General features: G+C 37.6%; 1 protein-coding gene across 19 annotated transcripts in view; it reads left to right on the forward strand.

Annotated features, from left to right (window-relative positions):
- ENOX1 (ecto-NOX disulfide-thiol exchanger 1) overlaps positions 1-24,131 on the forward strand; it is a 657,005-nt gene that overhangs the window by 331,326 nt on the left and 301,548 nt on the right. For 18 of the 19 annotated variants that reach the window (XM_028497884.2, XM_028497886.2, XM_028497888.2 and 15 more), the window contains one exon: positions 191-334. The gene's annotated coding sequence lies outside the window, so the exon portion shown is untranslated. The remainder of the gene's footprint in view (positions 1-190; positions 335-24,131) is intronic. The other variant, XM_055089620.1, reaches the window with a different exon arrangement.

Raw genomic sequence — 24,131 nt, forward strand, 5'->3', positions numbered from 1 at the left:
ACACAGTGCGGAAAGGTTACCATCCACCCTGTCGTTTATGAGTAAGAAGATCTGGGGGTACAAAAGTAATAGCAATTAATAACTGTTATCTTAATAATAGCGGTAGGTGCTCCTACAGCACTTTCTGACCACAGTGGCAGTCACGGTACTTTGGACACATCCTAATGGCGTGCTTTTTTTCTCCTTCCAGAAGCATCTGGCATGTCAGAGCTACAGCGTCTTCCATGGGACTTCCTTTGTGAACAGCTTCCATTTAAAAGAGTTGTGTGAATACCTTGTTTCAGTCAAGTTCCCAAAGAACACATTTGTCTTCTGATCTGCTGGAGGTCTTAAGGTTTGTGTTAATTTTTCCATTTGTCTCACTGAAGTTATTATTAATTTTGAGGGCTAGTTTTTAAATGGGTAATAGTCATACCCTATTGCAATAAGAACTGTGGAAGTAGGTTATGCACAGATTGTAATCCTTTGATTTCATTGGGAGATGGATATAAATGAGAAGAAATTTGATACGATCCCTCTCATACTTATTATTAGATACTCTGTGGGATGTTACAAGGATATTAGAAATAAAATATCCCCCACGTTGGCTTAAAACAAGTTTTATTTCTGTGTTCATAAATTCTAACTGAATAGATCCAGTACAATTATATTGAGTGTCTACATATATCAGATTTTGTTAAGTACTTTTAGTTAGCTAAGACCTCGCTGATAAATTATATTTTGAAACATTGAAAATCAAAACTGCATTTGTCAATATCAACTAGTGCTATCATTATGACATTTTTCAAATTATAAAATCTCAGTAGCCAGAATGTTTTCATTTAGCCCTGCCAAGGGGTCCTCACCCTATGATTTATTAGGATAGAACAGGGTGATGGTGGTGGTTGTTTAATGTGTGTGCGTTAACAGCTCGAAAAATCACTAACAGTATTGTTGCTCACTTAAGGACAGAGCTTGCCAGCAACGCAAGCATTTTATTTTGAAAGTGCGTGTTCTGCTTCTGAGATGGTACCAAGTAAGCCACTTTTATTCTGAAAGTACTTTCTGACAAAGACCTACCTAAAGGCTGAAATTAATCCACCCATCTTTCATAGATGGAAAAATGAGCAAGAGAGCAGATAAAGCTTGGCTCACTGAGTGGATAAAAACTAAGTGAAGAGCAAGGGAGCAGGAACAGAGTACTTTCCCTAGAATGCCATGTCTTTTTCTACAGCATTTATTTCATTCGATTGGACTTTTATTCTGTCTACGGTGACAAATGTTTTCTCCCGTAATGGCCCTCTACTGTGGGGTTTTTTAAAACATTCTCTTACTTCTACTGAGAAATCAAAGTAGATTTCACTGCAGTGCTGGGCTAGATTCCAGTTTTCCCACTGCACCCTTCATTGCTGGGCCCCATGACTGATTCACTTGGAAGGGTGAGGCATGTGGTACATATTGGGGGAGAGGACGGATGGGAGGTTGTGTCTCCATCTTTAACTATCCAGTCTGTCATCTTGGTAGGATGTTATGGTGTGCAGAGATGTAACAAGTGTCTGACGGAAAAAGAGGTGCTGGAAAGGACTTGAGAAGTTACCTAAATGTTCTTCCCTAGTCTGCAAGTAAGATCCCACTTGAACTGTCTGAAACCAAGGAGAAACTATTTGTTTTCAGACCTTGATACCTAGGTATCCACTTCCCTTTTGAATCCTAATATAGATTCTCCTTTCTTAGCAACCTCATTGTCTAGAAAGCCTAAGTGTTTCCCGATATCCTCGCATGGCACTTTATTTCTTTTACGGAGACAGAATGTATTGGCCAGAGTCCCCCTGTATCACCATAGACTTAAGTCTCAAGTCATCCTTTTTCTCTTCAGGAGAAAGAAACCCATTTTTCTGAACCTTTCCTGTGAAACTGTACAGTCCACAAATTTATTTATCCCCACAGTTTTGTTCTGAGTCTCTTAAGTTCTCTCCATTCCACTTAAGTTTGAGAATAGACAGGTTGCAGGAACATGAAAAATCATCTATTGTTGTTTCTCAGTGGGGCCACTATTGACATGTTCAGGGGGATACTTCTTTGTGATGCAAGATCAGCCCATGGATTTTATCAATAGAAAGGTCAGTAGCCCTGCCTTCAAGGAACTAAAGACCAGCAGCACCCCGCCACCCAGTCCCCAGTTGACGTGATAACCAAATTCAAACCTCCTTTGCCTGTCCCTGCAGAGGAGGACCCGGATTGCCCAGCCCAGAGAGTCGCCGGTGAGAGTTGAGCATGCTGAAATGGGCAGAGTTGAGCAAATGGTGGGGCCGGGCCTGGACCCCAGTTTTTAACTCTGGGTGCCATTCTCTTTCCCCCTATCATTCTTCAATTCTGGGTCTACACTGGCTTTTCAGCTGTCTAGAAACACACCAACGTGCGTATATGGATACTCTTCTGGAGAACCAGAATTTCTGCTTTGGTGTTTAGGGGAGACCACTGTTGTTTGATATGGGAACATGGAGAGAAGGAACAGAGTACTTTCAGAAGATAAGATCAGAACTCAGTGCAGGGAAACAGGAGAGAGTGGACAGCTCTGGGGACTTACAGAAAAGACAGGGCTCGGACCCCAGAGGAAACAGTGGGGCTGGTGTTGCAAAGGTACCATCAGCTCAGTCACTGAGAGAGGAAGGGCGGGTAGAGCATCTGAAATCCAAGGGAAGACTAGAACAGGTCAGTAGCAAAGGAGTAGTTTTTCACTTGCTTTGTATCGTGCACCCCAGGGTCAGCTCTCTGCTCCGTGTCACAGGCTTCCTCGGTAGTTCAGGAATCAGTTTGCGGGTAGCTCAAAGGGCCTTTCACTGCAGCTGAAACTCTCTCTCCCATCAGCCTCGATATCCCTCAGCCACCCTCCATCCACATTTCTGCCTTGTCCCTCACTTATCTTTTGGCAGCTGCCTCCATTCCTGCCCTCCATTCTTCATGTCTGCAGAGAATGAGGAAATGACTTGATGCCTTTTATTTCTCTGGATTCTTCCAAAATCTCAAGTAAGGCTATCCATTAAAAGGAAAAGACATAGAAACAGTGAGCTTCAGGAAATTTCTCCCACAAAAGCTTTGGTAAGGGGTGTGATCTCTTGAGACATTTACCGTAATACAGGCACAACCTTTCCATAGGAAAACAAATTCTCATTCACTGCTATTTTCTTTGGACTTAACATAAGGAATCATTGAATTCCCTAGTACAGAGGTTACTTAATAAGAAAATGAGAAGAATTCATGATTTAAAGACACAGTTATAAGTAGGGGTATCTTGGTTGTTACAGTGGATTACACTTACTCTCCTCCTTAGCTTGCACAAAATACACACAACAACTACAGAGTTGCACATGGGAACTGAACTAAAGGACTCTTTTTCTTTGCTCTCTAGTAAAATGAAGAATCCTGCATGATAAGATTTATCATCTATAAATAGACTCTGTTTATGGAGATAGAAATAACATCAAAGGCCTCCCTTACCTTGTGTTGTTTAATTATTTAAAGCTTTATAACTGAGTTCCTGAGCCCGATTTTTCAAACATGGTGACTTTCCTGTCCTCTCTTCTTTGGTGCACAGGACGCCAAGTTATATGTGACTTCTCAGAGTTTCTCATTTCCTGAAGTGCTCTACTAGCTCTATAAACATGGAAGAATAAATATTAGCTTTATGAGACCATGTTCCTCTACCAGTTGAAAAATAGCGTACAATAAAAAATACAAGGATGTAATGTTGAAAATTATAGGCCAATATGCTCTCTTATTGTGGGTATATATCTAATCCTCATACACAGAGACTACGTTTTCAGAAAAATGTGTGCTGTGTAATACCACTTGTGTCTGTGATGTATTTTCACCCCTCAGGTTTAACAGTATATCTCGAGTGAGTCTTGCCTCACTAGTGAAATGTTTCAGACTTATTTACCACTCTGATTTAAAAACAAACAAACAAAACTCTCTCGATCTTGCTGTTCTAAAAATTACATATGATCCAAAGTTAAGATGTTTGTGGCTTCCTTTCTAATTACATTAGAAAATGTCTGATGGCAATTTTGAATCAAGAGGAAGTTTTGTGAAAAGTTTAAAAATAAAAAGTCAATTGTGGTCTTGCACAGCTAGTCAGTACTTTACGTGTGTAAATTGTTATTTCAAAATCCAGACTCTAATTACACATTTTTAGCAGCAGTGAAAATGTAGCATCCATTGACTGTGCCCCTAAAGCTTCACATTCACACCCCGTAAGGAAGAAAAAGAGTAACCTACATGGATAGTGTGTGAGTAGAAACACTCTTTTAAAACTAGAGGATTCAATATAATTATGTTCAGATAATTCACTTCCTTCTAGAAATGACCATCCATTTGCCAAAAGTGCCAGTGATTCATCATATCAAGGACAGTTTCTTCTTCTACATTAACTCTCCATTGTTCCTCTTGCTAAAGATGGAAAATAATCAGCCTTGTATATTCTGGGCTCAAAAGTAAGAAAATTGGACTTACTGGACAGGTTCCTTCTAATTGCCTGAATTTCTACAGCATTCTTCTTTTAAACAACAAAATTTAAAAATATATTAAATTTTATTATGAAGTAGTTTAAGCCTACAGAAAATAATGGATGTACCTACTGCCATATTTTATTTTAAGATTTTCATTTTTGATGACATTTATTGTTTTTTTTCTAATTTTACAAGCAAAACATACATGTTCATTGCAGACAAATAGAAATACATAAAAACATAAAGGAAAAATTAGAAATCACCCCATAACACCCCCCCCCGAGAGAACCTTCATTATTAGCATTTTTATGCATTTCCTCCCAGTGTTTACACATTTTTAAAAATTGAGGTATAATTGACCTACATCACTATGTTAGTTCCAGGTACACAATATAGTGATTCAATATTTCTGTACATTACAAAATGATCACTATGATATGTTTGGTTATCATCTGTCACCATACAAAGATATCACAGTATAGCTATCTGTATCCCCCATGCTTTACATTTCATCCCTGTGACTCATCTTTTTTTTGTAACTGGAATTTTGTACCTCTTAATCTCCCTCAACTATTGCACTCATCCCCCAATCTCCCTCCTCTCTGGTAACCACCTCTTTGTTACATTCTGTATCTATGAGTCTGTTCTTTTATGTTCATTCATTTGTTTTGGTTTTTAGATTCCAAGTATACGTGAAACCATACAGCATTTGTCTTTCTCTGTCTGACTTATTTCACTTAGCATAATACCCTCTAGGTCCATCCATGTTGTCACAAATGGCAAGATTTCATTCTTTTTTATGGCTGAGTTGTATACCACATCTTTATCCATTTATCTATTGATGGTTGCTTCCATATCTTGCCTGTTGTAAATAGTGCTGCATTGGACATAGGGGTACATATATCTCTTCAAATCACTGTTTTTGTTTTTGTCAGAATAATGCTCAGAGGTGGAATTGCTGGATAGTATGGTAGTTCTATTTTTAATTTTTTGAGGAGCCTCCATACTATTTTCCATAGTAGCTGTACCAATTTACATTCTCACCAACAGTTGACTGGGGTTCCTTTTTCTCCACATCCTCACCAACACTTATTATTTATTGTCTTTTTGATAATAACCATTCTCACAGGTGTGAGGTGATATCTCATTGTGATTTTAATTTGCATTTCTCTGATGACTAGTAATGTTGAGCATTTTTTCATGTGTCCATTGCCATCTATATGTCTTCATTGAAAAACATGTCTGTTCACGTTCTCTGCCTATTTTTCAATCAGTTGTTTGATTTTTTGATGTTGAGTTGTATGAGTTTTATATATTTGGGATATTAACCCCTTACCAGATATATCACTTGCAAATATTTTCTCCCATTCAATAGCTAGCGTTTTTTTGGTAATTTCCTTCACTGTGCAGAAGCTTTTTAGCTTGATGCAGTCCCATTTTTAAACTTTTGCTTTTGTTTCCCTTGCCTAAGGAGACATTTCCTGAAAGTTATTGCCAAGGCCAGTGTCAAAGAGGATACTGCCTATGTTTTCTTCTAGGAGTTTTATGATGTCAGGTCATTTAAGTTTTTAATAAATTTTAGTTTATTTTGTACGTGGTGTGAGAAGGTAGTCCAGTTGGATTCATTTGCATATAGGTGTCCAGTTTTCCCAACACCATTTATTGAAGAGGCTGTCTTATCCCCATTGTGTATTGTTGTTGCCCCCTTTGTCATTGACTAATTGCCCATATAAGTATATGTTCATTCCTGGGCTCTCTATTCTGTTCCTTTTATCTGTGTGTATGTTTTTGTGCCAGTACCATACTGTTTTAATGACTGTATCTTTGTAGTATAGCTTGAAATCAGGGAGCCTGATTCCTCCAGCTTTATTGTATGTTTGCTTTTACCAATGAGATTTTTCCTTTTATAGTTTTCATATTTCTAGTTGTACTCTTTTCTTTTTTGCTTAGAGAAATTCCTTTAACATCCCTTGTAAGGCTGGTTTAGTGGTCCTGGACTCTTTTAGCTTTTGCTTGTCTGTAAAACTCTTTATCTCTCCATCAAATCTGAATTATAGCCTTGCTCAGTAAAGTATTATTAGTTGTGGGTTTTTCCCTTCATCACTATCAAAATATTGTGCCACTCTCTTCTGACCTGAAGAATTTCTGCTGAAATGTCAGCTGATAGCCTTTGTGAGTTCCCTAGTATGTAACTAGTTGCTTTTATCTTGTTGCTTTTAATATTCTCTCTTTATCTGTAATTTTTGCCGTTTTAATTCTAATATATCTTGGTGTAGACCTCTTTGGGTTTATCTTGTTTGGTATTCCCTGAGCTTCCTAGACTTGGATATCTGTTTCCGTTCCCAGGTTAGGGAAATTTTCAGATATTATGTCTCCAAATAAGTTCTCTACTCCTTTCTTTCTCTCTTCTCTTTTTGGGACGCCTATAATGAGAATGTTAGTACATTTGATGTTGTCCCAGAGGTCTCTGAACATATCCTCATTTTTTTTAAATCCTTTTCTCTTTTTCTGTTTAACTTGAGTGATCTCCACTACTCTGTCTTCCAGTTTGCTGATCCTTTCCTCTGTATCATGTAATCTACTGTTGATTCCTTCTTTTTTTATTGCAGTCGCTGTATTCTTCAGCTCTGTTTGTCTCTTCTTTATATTTTCTAAGTCTTTGTTAAACTTTTCACTTTGTTCATCCATTCTTCTCCCAAGTCCCTCAAGCACCTTGAACTCTTTATTGGGTAGATTGCTGATCTCCACTTCACTTAGCCCTTCTGAGATTTTACCTTGTTCCTTCATTTTGAAAATATTCCTCCGTTGTCTTATTTTGCCTGATTATTTGCTTTTATTTCTATATATTAGGTAGGTCAGTTACATTTCCCAATCTAGGAAATTTGGCCTTCCGTAGGAGACATCGATGGGGCCAAGCTGCACACTCCCTTCTGTTCACCGTAGCTATATGATCTAGGTATTCCTCCCCCTGTGTAGGCTGCATGGGCCCTTCTGTTGTGGTGGGGCTGATTACCGTGTGCTGATGTGACTGGTCTCCAGCCTGGTTGGTTGCCAGGCCCTGCCTAGTACAGAGGCTGCTGGCCACTGGTGGGCGGTGGAGGGACTGTTCCCAGTTAGCTGCCTGCATGACCCAGTAAGTCCTGAACCCGGTGTTAGCCTGACTGTGGGTGGGGCTGTGTCCCTGCAAGGCTGGCTACTTGGCCTGGGGCATCCCAGGACTAATGCTGATAAGTTGGCAAGTGGGGCCAGGTCTAGGCACTAATAAACTAGAGGGAGGACTCCAAAATGGTGCCTGCCAGCACTAGTGTTCTCATGGTAGAATAAGCTCCTAAAAATGGCTGCCACCAGTGTCTCTGTCACCAGGGTAAGTCCCAGTTGCCTCTTGCCTCTCTGGGAGGCTCTCCAAGATCAGCAAGTGTGTCTGACTCGGACTCCTTTCAGATTATTGCTTCTGCGTTGGGTCTCTGCATATGTGCGATTTTGCATGTGCCCTTTAAGACCAGAGTCTCTGTTTTCTATAGCCTTCCAATTTTCCTGAATGCAAGCTCTGCTGGCCTTCAAAGCCAGAAATACTGTGGGCTCATCTTTCTGGTGCAAGACCCCCAGGCTTCAGAGCCCAGTGTGGCGCTCAGACTCCTTGCTTCTTGGGGGAAATCTATGCAATTGTGATTATACTCCTATTTGTGGGCCACCTACCTAGAGATGTGGACCTTGACTATACAGCATCTCCACCCCTCCTACTGATCTTGTTGTGGCTCCTCCTTTATCTTCAGTTGTAGAAGATCTTTTCTGCTAGACTTCAGATCATTCTCATTGAGAGTTGCTCTGTAAACAGTTGTAATTTTCGTTTGCTATGGGAGGAGGTGAGCTCAGGGTCTTCCTACTCACCAGCTTGGCCACCGTCTCCACTGCCATATTTTAAAATGTTAATACTTCTAAAGTTGCTTTGGATATCTATTTTTTTAAAGTGAAAAAAAATTACCATTCTTTCTATTTACCCATCACCATAGATACTATAACTTATATAAGATTTTGTATTTCATTCCTGTTATATTATATATCTGTATCTAATTATGTCTGTGTCTATATATGGGATATTATTTTTAAATTTACATAGATGAGATCATACGGAATTTATACCTTACAAGTTGTTTTTCCTCAACAGTTTTTTTGGGGGTATTTTTTTAGCATTATCTGTTAACATATGGACATTTGACTTATTTGTAGTAGTTAATTGTTTTATGTATCTACCTTCTCATAATGGAACATTCACCAGTCTTTTTTTTTTTTTTTTTCCTGGACAACCACCTTCCTACACCCATCTCATCATTCACCGTAGACACGTAGACATGTAGATATGGGTTTAACGTTTGGTAGTGCAGCACCCTCCCTGCCATTGAATAGGCACTTGGGAAACAGTTATTCTTTAACTCTACTAGAAAACCTTTTACTTCCTTCTGGTCAACAAAGTTTTCTGTTTTGTTTTGTTATTACCATTAGATGTGCCTCTGTCCCTTTTCCACTGAATTTTCTATGAGCAGTTTCTAATGTGGCTTTATTAATTCCATCTAAGTCAAGTATATTTATGTGTAAGCAATGAGAAAAGACCAAAGGAATAGAGCAAAGACAAACAAGAGAGAATGAAAGAAGGAAGAAGGGATTACTTCTAATCTTTAGCCTCTGAGACTCGATTGGTATTCCTGAGAGATACTTTTTAAAGGACATTTGCACAGTTTCTTATTCTCCATCACCTCAGAGGTCAGCCAGTTTTGGAGGCCTTTCTCTTCCATTTAACCAATCAAATACTTCCGTTTGTCTCTTACTTTCATAATAACATTAGAAAAGTGTATATTATTGTTTTAAATTTGGGTATATTTTAAGATCTATCTCAAGTGTTTTTTTAGATTGTGGTGCCTCAAAACATGGGAGCTATCAAAAATCCTCAAACGGATATATATTTGTACTTTTTAGTAGATTTTACTGTTGTTTTGCGTTTTGCCTAGCATGTGCTAAATAAATATTTGGTGAATGGTTGAATAAATAAACAAAGAAATAAATATTTGTAGAAGTTACAGTAATAAATATTTGTAGAGGTTACATGGTCATTTGACTTAGAGGTATTTTGATGTTACTAGTAATCATCTTTCATCTACTAAAACACTTAACCTCAACATTTAGATCTCCTCTGATTGAAAACTAAAGGTCTAAAAACAAATGAAAGATCAGAGTTAACTGAGAGCACCAATTCCCAAAAGTTATTAAAATTAAAGTCTCTATTTAAGGTTACCAGATTATTTAGGGCTCTAAAACAAATGTCTACTCCCTTAAAATTTTAAGAACTGTATGTCACAGTGTTTAGACTGTTCTCAAATTCTGTTTTGTTATTCTAAGAAATTAAAGTTTTTTTAGTCCATTAATTTGTACATGACAGTGGGCTGAGCCAGTTGATACCACTAAAAAAGTGAAACTTTGAAAAATTGAAGAGTAAAAGCAATTATTTCTAGAACTGACAGAGCCTTTCCTGGGTTCAATTCTTGCTCCTTTTTTGGTATGCGGGCCTCCCTCTGTTGTGGCCTCTCCCGTTACGGAGCACGGGCTCTGGACGCGCAGGCTCATTGGCCATGGCTCACGGGCCCAGCCGCTCCGCGGCACGTGGGATCCTCCCAGACTGGGGCGCAAACCCGGTTCCCCTGCATCGGCAGGCGGACGCGCAACCACTGCGCCACCAGGGAAGCCCTGGCTCCTTTTAATTATTTATTTCTTTCAAGATACTGGAAATTATTAGACTGTAATTGATCTTAGGACTTGCCAAATGTAATTTTCTATATAAAAAGATTAGTAAGCATTGAGAATTTCATTTCGTTTCCCTTGCAAACAATGCTCTGGTCTTTTCTGAAAGTCAAGTTTATAGGGTTTTTCCTCCCCCTTAATCTTTATTTTTGTTGTATTTGATGGAGTTCTACTAAGCTAAGATTTGCGCCAAGTCTAGTTTGTAACTGAGTATAAGTCGACAGAAAATAGAATTTCAGCCAGAAATTCTTGCACATATTACCTCTAGCTGCTCTGCCAAGTGTCACAGTACTATTTAGTCCTTCCCATATGGCTGAAATCAGCAGGAAAATGCTTTTCAATCTTAGCGCACATATGTTTTTAAGTAGAATTTGTTCTGGTAGTACTGATATCCCCACAATGAGATTACTAGTACTGTTTTCTAATGGTAAAGGTATGACTTTTATCAGTATCCATCGTAATGATAGCTCTGCGGATGGCTCTGGGTTCTCATTTGGCATATTTGTTGATAAGAGGGCTAGAGGAGGGAGACCTTCAAGATGGCGGAGGAGTAAGATGTGGAGATCACCTTCCTCCCCACCAATACATCAGAAATACATCTACATGTGGAACAACTCCTGCAGAACACCTACTGAACGCTGGTAGAAGACCTCAGACTTCCCAAAAGGCAAGAAACTCCCCACGTACCTGGCCATGTGGCTGACAGGGTCTGGGGGCTCCAGCCACATGTCAGGCCTGTGCCTCTGAGGTGGGAGAGCCGAGTTCAGGACTTTGGTCCACCAGAGACCTCCCGGCTCCACATAATAGTAAACGGTGAAAGCTCTCGCAGAGATCTCCATCTAAACGCTAAGACCCAGCTCCACTCAACGACCTGAAGCTACAGTGCTGGATATCCTATGCCAAACAACTAGCAAGACAGAGACACAACCACACCCATTAGCAGAGAGGCTGCCTAAAACCATAATAAGGTTACAGGCACCCCAAAACACACCACCAGATGCGGTCCTGCCCACCAGAACACAGGCACCAGTCCCCTCCACCAGGAAGCCTACACAACCCACTGAACCAACCTTAGCCACTGGGGGCAGGCGCCAAAAACAGTGGGAACTGTGAACCTGCAGCCTGTGAAAAGGAGACCCCAAACACAGTAAGTAAAGCAAATAAGAAGACAGAGAAACACACAGCAGATGAAGAAGCGAGGTAAAAACCCATCAGACCAAATGAAGAGGAAATAGGCAGTCTACCTGAAAAAGAATTCAGAATAATGATAGTAAAGATGATCCCAAAACTTAGAAATAGAAAGGAGAAAATACAAGAAACGTTTAACAAGGACCTAGAAGAACTAAAGAGCAAACAAACAATGATGAACAACACAATAAGTGAAATTAAAAATTCTCTAAAGAAATCAATAGCAGAATAACTGAGGCAGAAGAACGGATAAATGACCTGGAGGATAACATAGTGGAAATAACTACCGCAGAGCAGAATGAAGAAAAAAGAATGAAAAGAATTCAGGACAGTCTCAGAGACCTCAGGGACAACATTAAACGCAACAACATTCGAATTATACGGGTCCCAGAAGAAGAAGAGAAGAAGAAGGGGACTGAGAAAATATATGAAAAGATTATAGTTGAAAACTTCCCTAATATGGGAAAGGAAATAGTCAATCAAGTCCAGGAAGCACAGAGTCCCATACAGCATAAATCAAAGGAGAAACACGACAAGACACATATTAATCAAACTATCAAAAATTAAATACAAAGAAAAAATGTTAAAAGGAGCGAGGGAAAAACAACAAATAACATACAAGGGAAGCCCCATAAGGTTAACAGCTGATCTTCCAGCAGGAAATCTGCAAGCCAGAAGGGAGTGGCAGGACATATTTAAAGTGATGAAAGGGAAAAACCTACAACCAAGATTACTCTACCCAGCGAGGATCTCATTCAGATTCAATGGAGAAATTAAAACCTTTACAGACAAGCAAAAGTTAAGAGAATTCAGTACCACCCAACCAGCTTTACAGCAAATGCTATAGGAACTTCTCTAGGCAAGAAACACAAGAGAAGGAAAAGACCTACAATAACAAACCCAAAACAATTAAGACATCGTGATAGGAACATACCTATCGATAATTACCTTAAGTGTAAATGGATAAATGCTCCAGCCACAAGACATAGACTGGCTGAATGGATACAAAAACAAGACCCATATATATGCTGTCTACAAGAGACCCACTTCAGATCTAGGGACACATGCAGACTGAAAGTGAAGGGATGGAAAAAGATATTCCATGCAAATGGAAATCAAAAGAAAGCTGGAGTAGCAATACTCATATCAGACATAATAGACTTTAAAATAAAGACTATTACAGGAGACAAGGAGGGCCACTACATAATGATCAAGGGATCAATCCAAGAGGAAGATATAACACTTGTAAATATTTAGACACCCAACATAGGAGCACCTCAATACATAAGGCAAATGCTAACAGCCATAAAAGGGGAAATCGACAGTAACACAATCATAGTAGGGGACTTTAACACCCCACTTTCAACAATGGACAGATCATCCAAAATGAAACTTCTCTAGGCAAGAAACACAAGAGAAGGAAAAGACCTACAATAACAAACCCAAAACAATTAAGACATCGTGATAGGAACATACCTATCGATAATTACCTTAAGTGTAAATGGATAAATGCTCCAGCCACAAGACATAGACTGGCTGAATGGATACAAAAACAAGACCCATATATATGCTATCTCCAAGAGACCCACTTCAGACCTAGGGACACTTACAGACTGAAAGTGAGGGAATGGAAAAAAGATCATATCTTGGGTCACAAATCAAGCATTGGCAAATTTAAGAAAATTGAAATCATATCAAGTATATTTTCCTACCACAACGCTCTGAGACTAGATATAAATTACAGGAAAAAATCTGTGAAAAAAACAAACACATGGAGGCTAAACAATACACTATTAAATAACCAAGAGGTCACTGAAGAAATCAAAGAGGAAATCAAAAAATACCTAGAAATAAATGACAGTGGAAACATGACGACCCAAAACCTATGGGATGCAGCAAAAGCAGTTCTAAGAGGGAAGTTTATAACAATACAATCCTACCTCAAGAAACAAGAAACATCTCAAATAAACGACCTAACCTTACACCTAAAGCAATTAGAGAAAGAAGAACAAAAAAACCCCCAAAGTTAGCAGAAGGCAAGAAATCATAAAGATCAGATCAGAAATAAATGAAAAAGAAATGAAGGCAACAATAGCAAAGATCAATAAAACTAAAAGCTGGTTCTTTGAGAAGATATGCAAAATTGATAAACCATTAGCCAGACTCATCAAGAAAAAAAGAGCGAAGACTCAAATCAGTAGAATTAGAAATGAAAAAGGAGAGGTAACAACTGACACTGCAGAAATACAAAGGATCATGAGAGATTACTACAACCAACTATATGCCAATAAAATGGACAACCTGGAGAAATAGACAAATTCTTAGAAAAGGACCACCTTCCGACAGTGAACCAGGAAGAAATAGAAAATATAAACAGACCAGTCACAGGCACTGAAATTGAGACTGTGATTAAAAATCTTCCAACAAACAGAAGTCCAGGACCAGATGGCTTCACAGGCGAATTCTACCAAACATTTAGAGAAAAGCTAACGCCTATCCTTCTCAAACTCTTCCAAAATATAGCAGAGGGAGGAACACTCCCAAACTCATTCTACGTGGCCACTATCACCCCGATACCAAAACCAGACAAAGATGTCACAAAGAAAGAAAACTACAGGCCAGTATCACTGATGAACATAGATGCAAAAATCCTCTACACAATACTAACAAACGGAATCCAACAACATATTAAAAGGATCATACACCATGATCACCAGGGGTTTAGCCCAGGAATACAAGGATTCCTCAATATATGCAAATCAGTCAGTGGTATAAGCCATATCAAGAAACTGAAGGAGAAAAACCTTATGATCATCTCAATAGATGCAGAAAAAGCTTTCAACAAAATTCAATACCCATTTATGTTAAAAACCCTCTAGCAAGTAGACATAGAGGGAACTTAACATAGTAAAGGCCATATATGACAAACATCGTTCTTAATGGTGAAAAGCTGAAAGCATTTCCTCTAAGATCAGGAACAAGGCAAGGTTGCCCTCTCTCACCACTATTATTCAACATAGTTTTGGCAGTTTTAGGCACAGCAACCAGAGAAGAAAAAGAAATGAAAGGAATCCAAATCAGAAAAGAAGAAGTAAAGCTGTCACTGTTTGCAGATGACATGATACTATACACAGAGAATCCTAAACTAGAACAAAAAATTTCACAATTTGTATGGAAACACAAAAGACCCCGAATAGCCAAAGCAATCTTGAGAAAGAAAAATGGAGCTGGAGGAATCAGGCTCCCAGATTTCAGACTATACTACAAAGCTACAGTAATCAATACAGTATGGTACTGGCGCAAAAACAGAAATATAGATCAATGGAACAGGATAGAAAGACCAGAGATATACCCACGCACATATGGTTGCCTTATTTCTGATAAGGAGGCAAGCATATACAATGGGGAAAAGACAACCTCTTCAATAAGTGGTACTGGGAAAACTGGACATGTAAAAGAATGAAATTAGCATGAATATGGTGAAGTAGCAGGATACAAAATTAATGCACAGAAATCTTTTGCATTCTTATACACTAATGGTGAAAAATTTGAAAGAGAAATTAAGGAAACACTCCCATTTACCACTGCAACAAAAAGAATAAAATACCTAGGAATAAACCTACCTAAGGAGACAAAAGACTTGTATGCAGAACTATAAGACACTGATGAAATAAATTAAAGATAATACAAACAGATGGAGAGCTATACCATATTCTTGGATTGGAAGAATCAATATTGTGAAAATAAATATACTACTGAAAGCAATCTACAGATTCAGTGTAATCCCTATCAAACTACCAATGACATTTTTCACAGAACTAGAACAAAAAATTTCACAATTTGTATGGAAACACAAAAGACCCCGAATAGCCAAAGCAATCTTGAGAAAGAAAAATGGAGCCAGCCACCATGGAGAACAGTATGGAGGTTCTGTAAAAAACTAAAATTAGAACTACCATACGACCCAGCAATCCCACTACTGGGGATATACCCTGAGAAAACCATAATTCAAAAAGAGTCATGTACCACAGTGTTCACTGCAGCTCTATTTATAATAACCAGGACATGGAAGTGACCTAAGTGTCCATCGACAGATGAGTGGATAAAGAAGATGTGTCACATATATACAGTGGAATATTACTCAGCCATAACATGAAACGAAATTGAGTTATTTGTAGTGAGGTGGATGGACCTAGAGTCTGTCATACAGTGTGAAGTAAGTCAGAATGAGAAAAACAAATACCATATGCTAACACATATATATGGGATCGAAAAAAAAATGGTTCTGAAGAACCTAGGGGCAGGACAGTAATAAAGACGCAGACGTAGTTAATGGACTTGAGGACACAGGGAGCTTAGAAGGGTAAGCTGGGACGAAGTGAGAGAGTGGCCTGGACATATATACACTACCAAATGTAAAATAGATAGCTAGTCGGAAGCAGCCATATAGCACAGTGAGATCAGCTCGGTGCTTTGTGTCCACCTAGAGGGGTGGGATAGGGAGGGTGGGAGGGAGACGCAAGAGGGAGGAGATATGTGGATATATGTATACGTATAGCTGATTCACTTGGTTATGCAGCAGAAACTAACACACCATTGTAAAGCAATTATACTCCAATAAAGATGTTTAAATAATTAATTAATTTAATTTAATTTTTTAAAAAGAGTGTTATAGTTCCCACAAACTGCACACTCTTAATTTCTGGTGGATTTCACTTTAGAAAATCAAAATCCTGCTTTGTCAGTCTGTCTTCCTACAAGATGTGGCATCGGGACTCAGCTCAAATTATCACCAGATTTGCAGCCTTCCTTTCCTCCCTCTCCTTTCCTCTGCCGGCCAGTTCTCTCAGGAGTTGGGGTGGAGCCCCTGGGTTCTGATACCATCCAAGAAGATGAAGCTGCAGAGGAGAAAGAGGACATGTGTCCAGTAATAGGCCTACTGTCATCCTTCTGCATTTTCTTTGCCTTGTCTTTTATATCAGGATCCATAGCACTTAAAAAAATAAAAAGAAAGAAAGATTTAGGCACCAGTGCTTGGCAGAAAGAAGGTTGGTCATGGTGTTGGATTATAAGTTTTTCAAATACAGTTTGAGAGTATCTGTTAAAATTTGAAACGTAATGGAGAAGAATGAAAAAAATTTGGTTTTTAATTCTGATTAGAGGATCAGCAAATTCATAATGAGTAAATTGAAACCTGCATTTGGATTCCTTAATATAGAAACAGCTATGGAAAATTTAAAGATAAGGAATGCATTATTCCCAAAAGCATTGAAGACAAAATTAGGTTAACAGGTCTAGGCAGAAAACAAAGCTAGTAAGTGTCAGGAACTTAGAAAAATTTTACATTTCAAGCGTGCTCCTAATACTTGAAGCATAGATGTAAGTAATTAAGGAAAAAGAATCTCAAGGATGCTTGTGAAAGAGACAAAATGAATATAGGGAAGCCTCCCTAATTTAGGTGAACTAGAGAGAACATACTTGTTGGAATTATGTGATGTTTCATTTCAAGACAGTTATACACTCTCCACTAAATACAGTGGTATAAGCTTGTGGCTAATCAAAATGACAACAAAATCCCTCTCTGTCTTGCTTTACAGATCCCTACTTTCTCTCTAATAATTTTACTCTAAGATGATCTACATGGGGAGATATTACAAAAGTTTGGCCTTTGATCATCCTAAGCAACTTGTATTGATTTAGAAAACAGTGGATTCACCTAAAGTCAGTGGGCAACTTTATTTGAATATGGGTCTCCTAATATACTTCTGTGACAAATTCATTACTATTGAAATTGAAAGGATTTTTTAAGATCACAAGTGTATTGGTGCTGAAACCCAGAAAGATGATTTCCAAGTGACTGAGTATTTTCATTTGACATAAAACATTTTATTTTCTCTCAACAGTAAGGTTAAAGGGGAAGAAGAATAGACATTAAAGTTCAGGGCACCTAACTCACAGCTTGTGTCTCCACTGAAGAAAGAGGTCATAGAGTCCGGACATCCCCAGCCTGGGAGAGATAAGTGGGAGGAGAAGATAAGGGCTAGGAGAGGTGATTGCCGACTGGCTTTCTCTTCACTGTTATCCCAGAATTTGGCATGCAGTCAGCGTTTCTTTAATTTTATGTTTCGCTTCTATTGGTAGCACAGGGTTTGTGTGTTGTGTACTGGAGGGAGGAGAGGGAGTTCCTTTCATAATAGCCACAAGGGAATGACATCTTTTTATGAGAAAGACATTTTTCTCAATTCTTTCCTGAAAATATGGACAACATTTGAATAAATACTATAGGCGAAAGTTTTCCAGATAAAATGTCTAAGACCATTTCCATTCATTTGAAAATTTGCACACACACAAAGGACTGCTATTTACTGAACAATGCCATCAATATTAGAAATTCCATCCTAAATTTTAGCAGAGAACGTATAATACCAAAATAAAGACAAGTTAAGGGAACAGAATGTACTTTTCCTTTCATTTAAAAGAGTTTGTTATTGTTGTTTTAAAATTCTGGGTAAAAATCCATCAGTCACAGTCCCTTAGGATTATCACAAGTATACATGTTTGAAACCCCGAAGGAGAGCAGTCGTAATAGAATGAGACAATTTTCAACATTCTAGAGCTCAGTTTTCTTCTCAGAAACATTGCTAAATTGAAAGTAAAAGATACCACATTAAGAAATTCCACTTGGCATTTAAAATATTGATAAAAATGATAATGAAAGCACTATAGGAAATATAATTTATAAAAATGTATTTCTACTTACGCATTTCTCAGCGAAGTAAAACATAACTCACATAACACTTTCTGCCACCTCTTTTCCTGTCTGCGAATTCCTGTCGTTTGTGAAAATATGTGGCTGCTTAATCTATCGATTGAAAATGTTAAAATTGTGTTTTTAAAATGAATATTAAAGAAGGAGGTGGCAGGTGTAAATAGTACTAACCTCTCATTATACTGCGCTTAGAACTTTTTGTTTCTAACATTACCTCATCCTTCATTTTGCTGAGGTCCTGGAGGGCATGCAGAACTCTGCCCAAAGTAGGCTGTGATTTAAATGTTTGCTAAACAAATAAATAAGAAAATTAATTAAAGGTGGCCTACAAAGGTGAATTTCCAAAAACCCCATAATTTCAGTGGGCTAAATACCAGATGGTAAGGGTATTGGAGGCATAACGTTACATGTTCTCATTTTACTTTTCCTCTCCAAAGCCCCACTCTATTTATTGCTGTGGCATCTGGCAGGCTTTCTTTTCTGGGCCCAGCATGCTCCACGCCATGTGTTAGCATTTTCCTGGAATGAAAGTCGAGGAAATACCATTTCTAAAAATATGCTTTATGGGTGTTTTAAAATATAATATTTCCTTTGTACTAGCTCATTTGCTTAGGGGTCCTGATAAATGACATTCACGCACAGAAAAAAAAAATCACAGTGAATCTGATTTTATCTATGCAACAAACATCACAATTGCCTTAACAAAGTGTGCAAACTGTGTCCTCCTTTTCTGTTTCTGAGACATTTTATTTTTGTGGGTTTATGGCCACAGGCGCTCTGTGCTCTCTAAAAATAGTAGCCAAACATTTACTCAGTGCTTATTTATATCAAGAGCTGTTCTTTACGTATATTAGCAAGCATAGTCCTTTAAGGATCCTGTATAAAACGTATTATTTATCATTTTCGTTTTACAAATAAGGAAATTTAGACATCGACTCTTTGTTTAAATACTTTGCCAAGTTCACATGGCTACTAACTTATGAGTTGGGATTGCTTTCTTTTTTTTTTTTTCTTTTAACTTTCTCCTTTAATTTATTATTTATTGTGAAAGACTCAGTTTTTAAGGGTTTTTTTTTTCTTTTGCAAGATTTTATTATGGAAATGTTTAACCACACAGAAAAGTTGAAAGAAATTGGCAGTGAACACTCATATGCTTACCTCTATGCATCCCTGTTTTCATCCACGAATCCACTGTATTTTTGGAAACATTTCTAAGTAAATTGTAGACATTGCTACAATTCCCCCAAATGCTTTGGTGTATGTACCATTACTAGAATTCAAAGTTTATGATTTTTTATATGATTCTTATTTTTTAAGTAAAATTGTTAGGTAAAATTTACATATTTACATAAAATGCACAGATCTTAAGTGTACATTTTTATGAGTTCCAACAGATATATTCACCTGTGCTACCCAAGTGTCTATCAACCCCAGAAAATTCCCTCATACACCTTCCCAGCACATCCCCATCCCCACCCCTAGAGTAAATCAATTCTAGTTCTAGAACTCCGTATAAGTAGACTCATATACTACATACTCTTTCATGTCAGGTTTCTTTCACATAGTATGTTTTTGAGATTAATCTGTTCTTGAGTCTGTCAGTAACTCATTTCTATCTCTTGCTGAGTGATATTTGATTGCATGAATATACAACAGTTTGTTAATACATTCTTCTATGGATGGACACTTGTGTTCTTTTCAGGCTCTATTTTGGATGAAGTTGCCATGAACATTCTTGAACAAGTCTTTCGTGAAGATATGGTTTCATTTCTTTTAGGTCAATATCTAAGAGTGGAATTTTAGTCATAGGTAGGTGTATATTGAGTTTTAGAAGAAATTACCATATCTTTGTACAAAGTAGTTGTACCATTTTACATTCGCATCAACCGTATATGATAGTTTTAGTTGTTACACATCTTCAACAGCATTTGGTCTTGTCAGTCTCTTTAATTTTCACCATTCTGGTAAGCTAGAATTGGGTTTGCAGTGATATTTCATTGTGATCGAATATGCATTTTTCTTGATGACTAATATGTTGACATCTTCATGTGCTTACTGGCCATATCTTCTTTTGTAAAGTGTCCATTGAAGTATTTGCCCATCTTTATCTTGGGTTGCTTGTATGTATTTTTATTTTTGAGGTATAAAATATATATTAGTCTCCAGGATTTTATTAGATGTATACATTGCAACTGCTTCCTTCCAATTCCAGTGTATTGCTTGTCTATTCATTCTCTTAATGATGTTTTTTCTTGAGCAGAAGTTTTAATTTGGGGGGTGTAATTTGTTGGGGTTTTTTTTCTTTCATAGACACTGGCTTTTGTATCCTAAGATAACTTTATGCTCAAGTCAAAAAAATTCTGTGGTTTCTTTGAAAAGTTGTAGTTTTAGATTTTATGTTTAGATTTATGATCCTTATTGAATTAACTTTTGTATATTATGTTTATTATGTTTTATATATTATTTGTTTATTATCTTCTATATGGGATGTTTAATTCTTCCAACAATTTTTGAAAATTCTTTCCTTTCCTTATTGGAATGCCTTAGTGCTAGTCTCAAAAATCAAGTGACCACGTAAGTGTGCACCTATTTCTCAGCTCTCTATTCTGTTCCATTGATTTTGTTGCTCCTTATGCTAGTACCACACTGTATTGATTACTGTAGCTTTACAGCCAGTCTTCAAGTCAGATGTGTAAGTCCTCCATCTTTGTTCTTTTATAAAATTGGCTTAGATATTCTATTTCTTCTGAAAATTTATGTAGATTTTAGAATTAGCATACCAGTTTTAAAAATAATCAGTTTAGTCAGATTATAGTTGAGAATATGTTAAATCTGAGGCTCAGTTTGGAAAGAATTGACATCAGTATTGAGCCTCTCAATCCATAAATGTACATTCACGTCATTAATATTTCTCAGCAGTATTTTACAGTTTTTTTGTTGTTGTTTTTTGTGCGTTACGTGGGCCTCTCACTGTTGTGGCCTCTCCCATTGCGGAGCGCAGGCTCCGGACGCGCAGGCTCAGCGGCCATGACTCACGGGCCCAGCCGCTCCGCAGCACGCAGGATCCTCCCGGACCGGGGCACGAACCCGCGGCAGGCGGACTCCCAACCACTGCACCACCAGGGAAGCCCTATTTTATAGTTTTTAGTGTATAATTCATGCATGCCTCTTGGTGCATTTATTACTAACAATTTTATGTATTTTTAATAATTTAGGTGTAATTTAAATTTTTTATCTTCCAATTCGTTCCTGCTAATATGTAAAACTGTAAGTGTACTTTTATCCTGATACCAAAATCAAACAAAGATACAGACCAATATTTGTTGTGTACGTAGACTCAAAAATCTTCAACAAAATTCTGACAGATCAAATACAACATGTAGAGAGGATTATACACCATGACCAAGTGGGATTTATCTCAGGAGTGCAAGTTTAGTTCAAAATTCAAAAATTAATGAGTGTAAGACTCCATATTCATAGAATAAAAGACAAAAACCATATGATCATCTCAATAGATGCAGGAAGAGCATTTGACAAAATACCTTTTGTTAAAAACACTCAACGAACTAGGAATATGAAGAAACTTTCTCAATCTGATAATGAATTGTCTATGAAAAACCCCCAGCTAACATCACACTTATTGGTGAAAGACTGAAAGTTTCCCACCTGAGATCAAAAAACACAAGGATGTCTACTCTTGACACTTTTATTCAGTAATTTATTGCAGGTTCTAACAAGGCAGTTAGGCAAGAAAAATAAATAAAGGGCATCTGGATCGAAAAGGGACAAATAAAACAAACGCTGTTTACAGATGACACAGTCTCATATATAGAAAATCCTAAGGAGTTCACAAAGAAACTGTTGAGCTAATAAATGAGTTCAGCAAGCTTGCAGGATAGAAGATCAGTACATAAAAACCAGTTATATTTCTATATGCCAGCAATGAGCAATCTAAAACTGAAATTAAGAAAACAATTTTCATTTAAAATAGCATAAAAAATAACAAAATACTTAGGAAAAAATTTAATAAAAGAAGTGTAAGACATGTACACTGAAAACTACAAAGCATGTTGAAAGAAATTATGACCTAAATAAATGGAGAGATACCACATGTTCATGTATTCAGCATGTTATTTCTCAATATTATTGTTGTATAGTTTGTTGTCCCTGATCTTCTATTTCTTATTTGTCCCATATTCCTGGCCTTTTTATTTGGTCCCAAGATTTTGCATCTTCCTTTTTGGGCTTAAGACCCTGAAATTCACTTTTACAGCTTAGACAACTCTCTTGAAATCCAGAACCACATTTCAGGAGGTCTTTGAAGCGTGTCCACATGGATACTCCGTTTTAAATGCCTTATACTCAATTATTTTCTTCCCAGATCCTTTCCTCCCAGTGTATTTTCTGAGATAAAAAGACATCTTTACCCCATTACTTAATCCATATTTATCTCCATCTTCCCTCTCTCACTTTCCACATCCAATGACTTAAGTTCTATTTATGAATCTTCTAAAATATCCCTCAAATTAATTCCTTCTTCTGTGTTTCCATAGCTGCTGTTTCTTCTCAGGTCTTTAATATCCTCTGGAGTACACAGCATCCTTTCTAACATTTGTCCTTACCTCACGTCTCAGCCCCCTTCAACTCATTCCTCACTCAGTCAGAATAATGTTTCTAAAAATATAAATATAATTAAGTCACTTTTCTACATTAAATAATTTAAAGATCCTCTCTTACAATGTTTGTTTTCAAGCTTTTTTCTATTATTTTAAAGTAATAGAATTTTGTTTTCGAAAGAAGTTTCAAATACTAGAGTCAAACAAATAAGTAAATGGGTGGTGGGAGCCGAGTTTCTCTCTGTCAGGGTCTTTGCAGATAAGCAAGGAGGGAAAGCCAGAATGAACCATTTAGTACTGGGTTATAGTTGGACATGTTAGTATGAACTCATGTTTGGTGTAATATATATACGGATGGATGGATACAGAAACAATTATAGCTATGTATATATACCTGGGCTTGAATATATACATACATTCCTAACTCTTTCTGCTGAGAGGGCCTGGGAGCAGTGATACCCCAGTAGCATCTTAGCACACCCATGCCCAGATACTAGTTTCTAAATATCATCCTCCATTGAAAGGAACTAGGGATCTTTGGAGAAATGGCTGGTTCTAGGGCTGGGGCAGTACAAATACAATATAGGACTGAATTAGCTGGTCTGCCCTAAAACAATAAAGTGCTCAAAGAACAAAAGGATGGGGGCGTGTCAAAGGAATAGAAGAGCCAGCCTAAAATAGTTGCCAATGGCAAAAGCTGGAACAATTTGAGCAACAGCATAGGTAATACAGTATTTTTTGTCCTATAATCTAAAATATAAAATAAATGTGCATGAGTTCATCCTAATATAAACAAATGATTAAACAAATTAATAATTGGAGTAGAAGGGACAAATCTTCCTTGTAGAAGAATTCCAAATAATGTAGGTAGATATAGCCCCCTCCAGGAAGTAAAGGTTACCCTCATCCTTCAGTGTGGGCTGGAGTGACTAGCTTCCAAATAAGAGAGTATGTGAAGAGGGAAAATAGGAACTTTACAGTGAAGAAACTCAATATATACTACCTTAACCGAGCGATCAAGGTTAGCATTGCAAGTGCCAAGTCTTGTCGATGATATATGCCCCCTGATATGATGTGATGGAAAGTGTACCTCACCTCTGTGGTGTTCCTCCCAAAACCCATAACCCTAGTCTACTCACAAGGAAAACATCAGACAAACCCAGGGTGAGTGTGAAATGCCTGGCTAATATTCCCCAAGACTGTCAAGGTCATGAGTAACAAGGAAAAACTGAGAAACTGTCACACATCAAAAGAAGTGGAAAAGACATGGTGTCTCGATGC

This window comes from Physeter macrocephalus, chromosome 13, assembly GCF_002837175.3.
Source record: "Physeter macrocephalus isolate SW-GA chromosome 13, ASM283717v5, whole genome shotgun sequence".
Taxonomy (NCBI): domain Eukaryota; kingdom Metazoa; phylum Chordata; class Mammalia; order Artiodactyla; family Physeteridae; genus Physeter; species Physeter macrocephalus.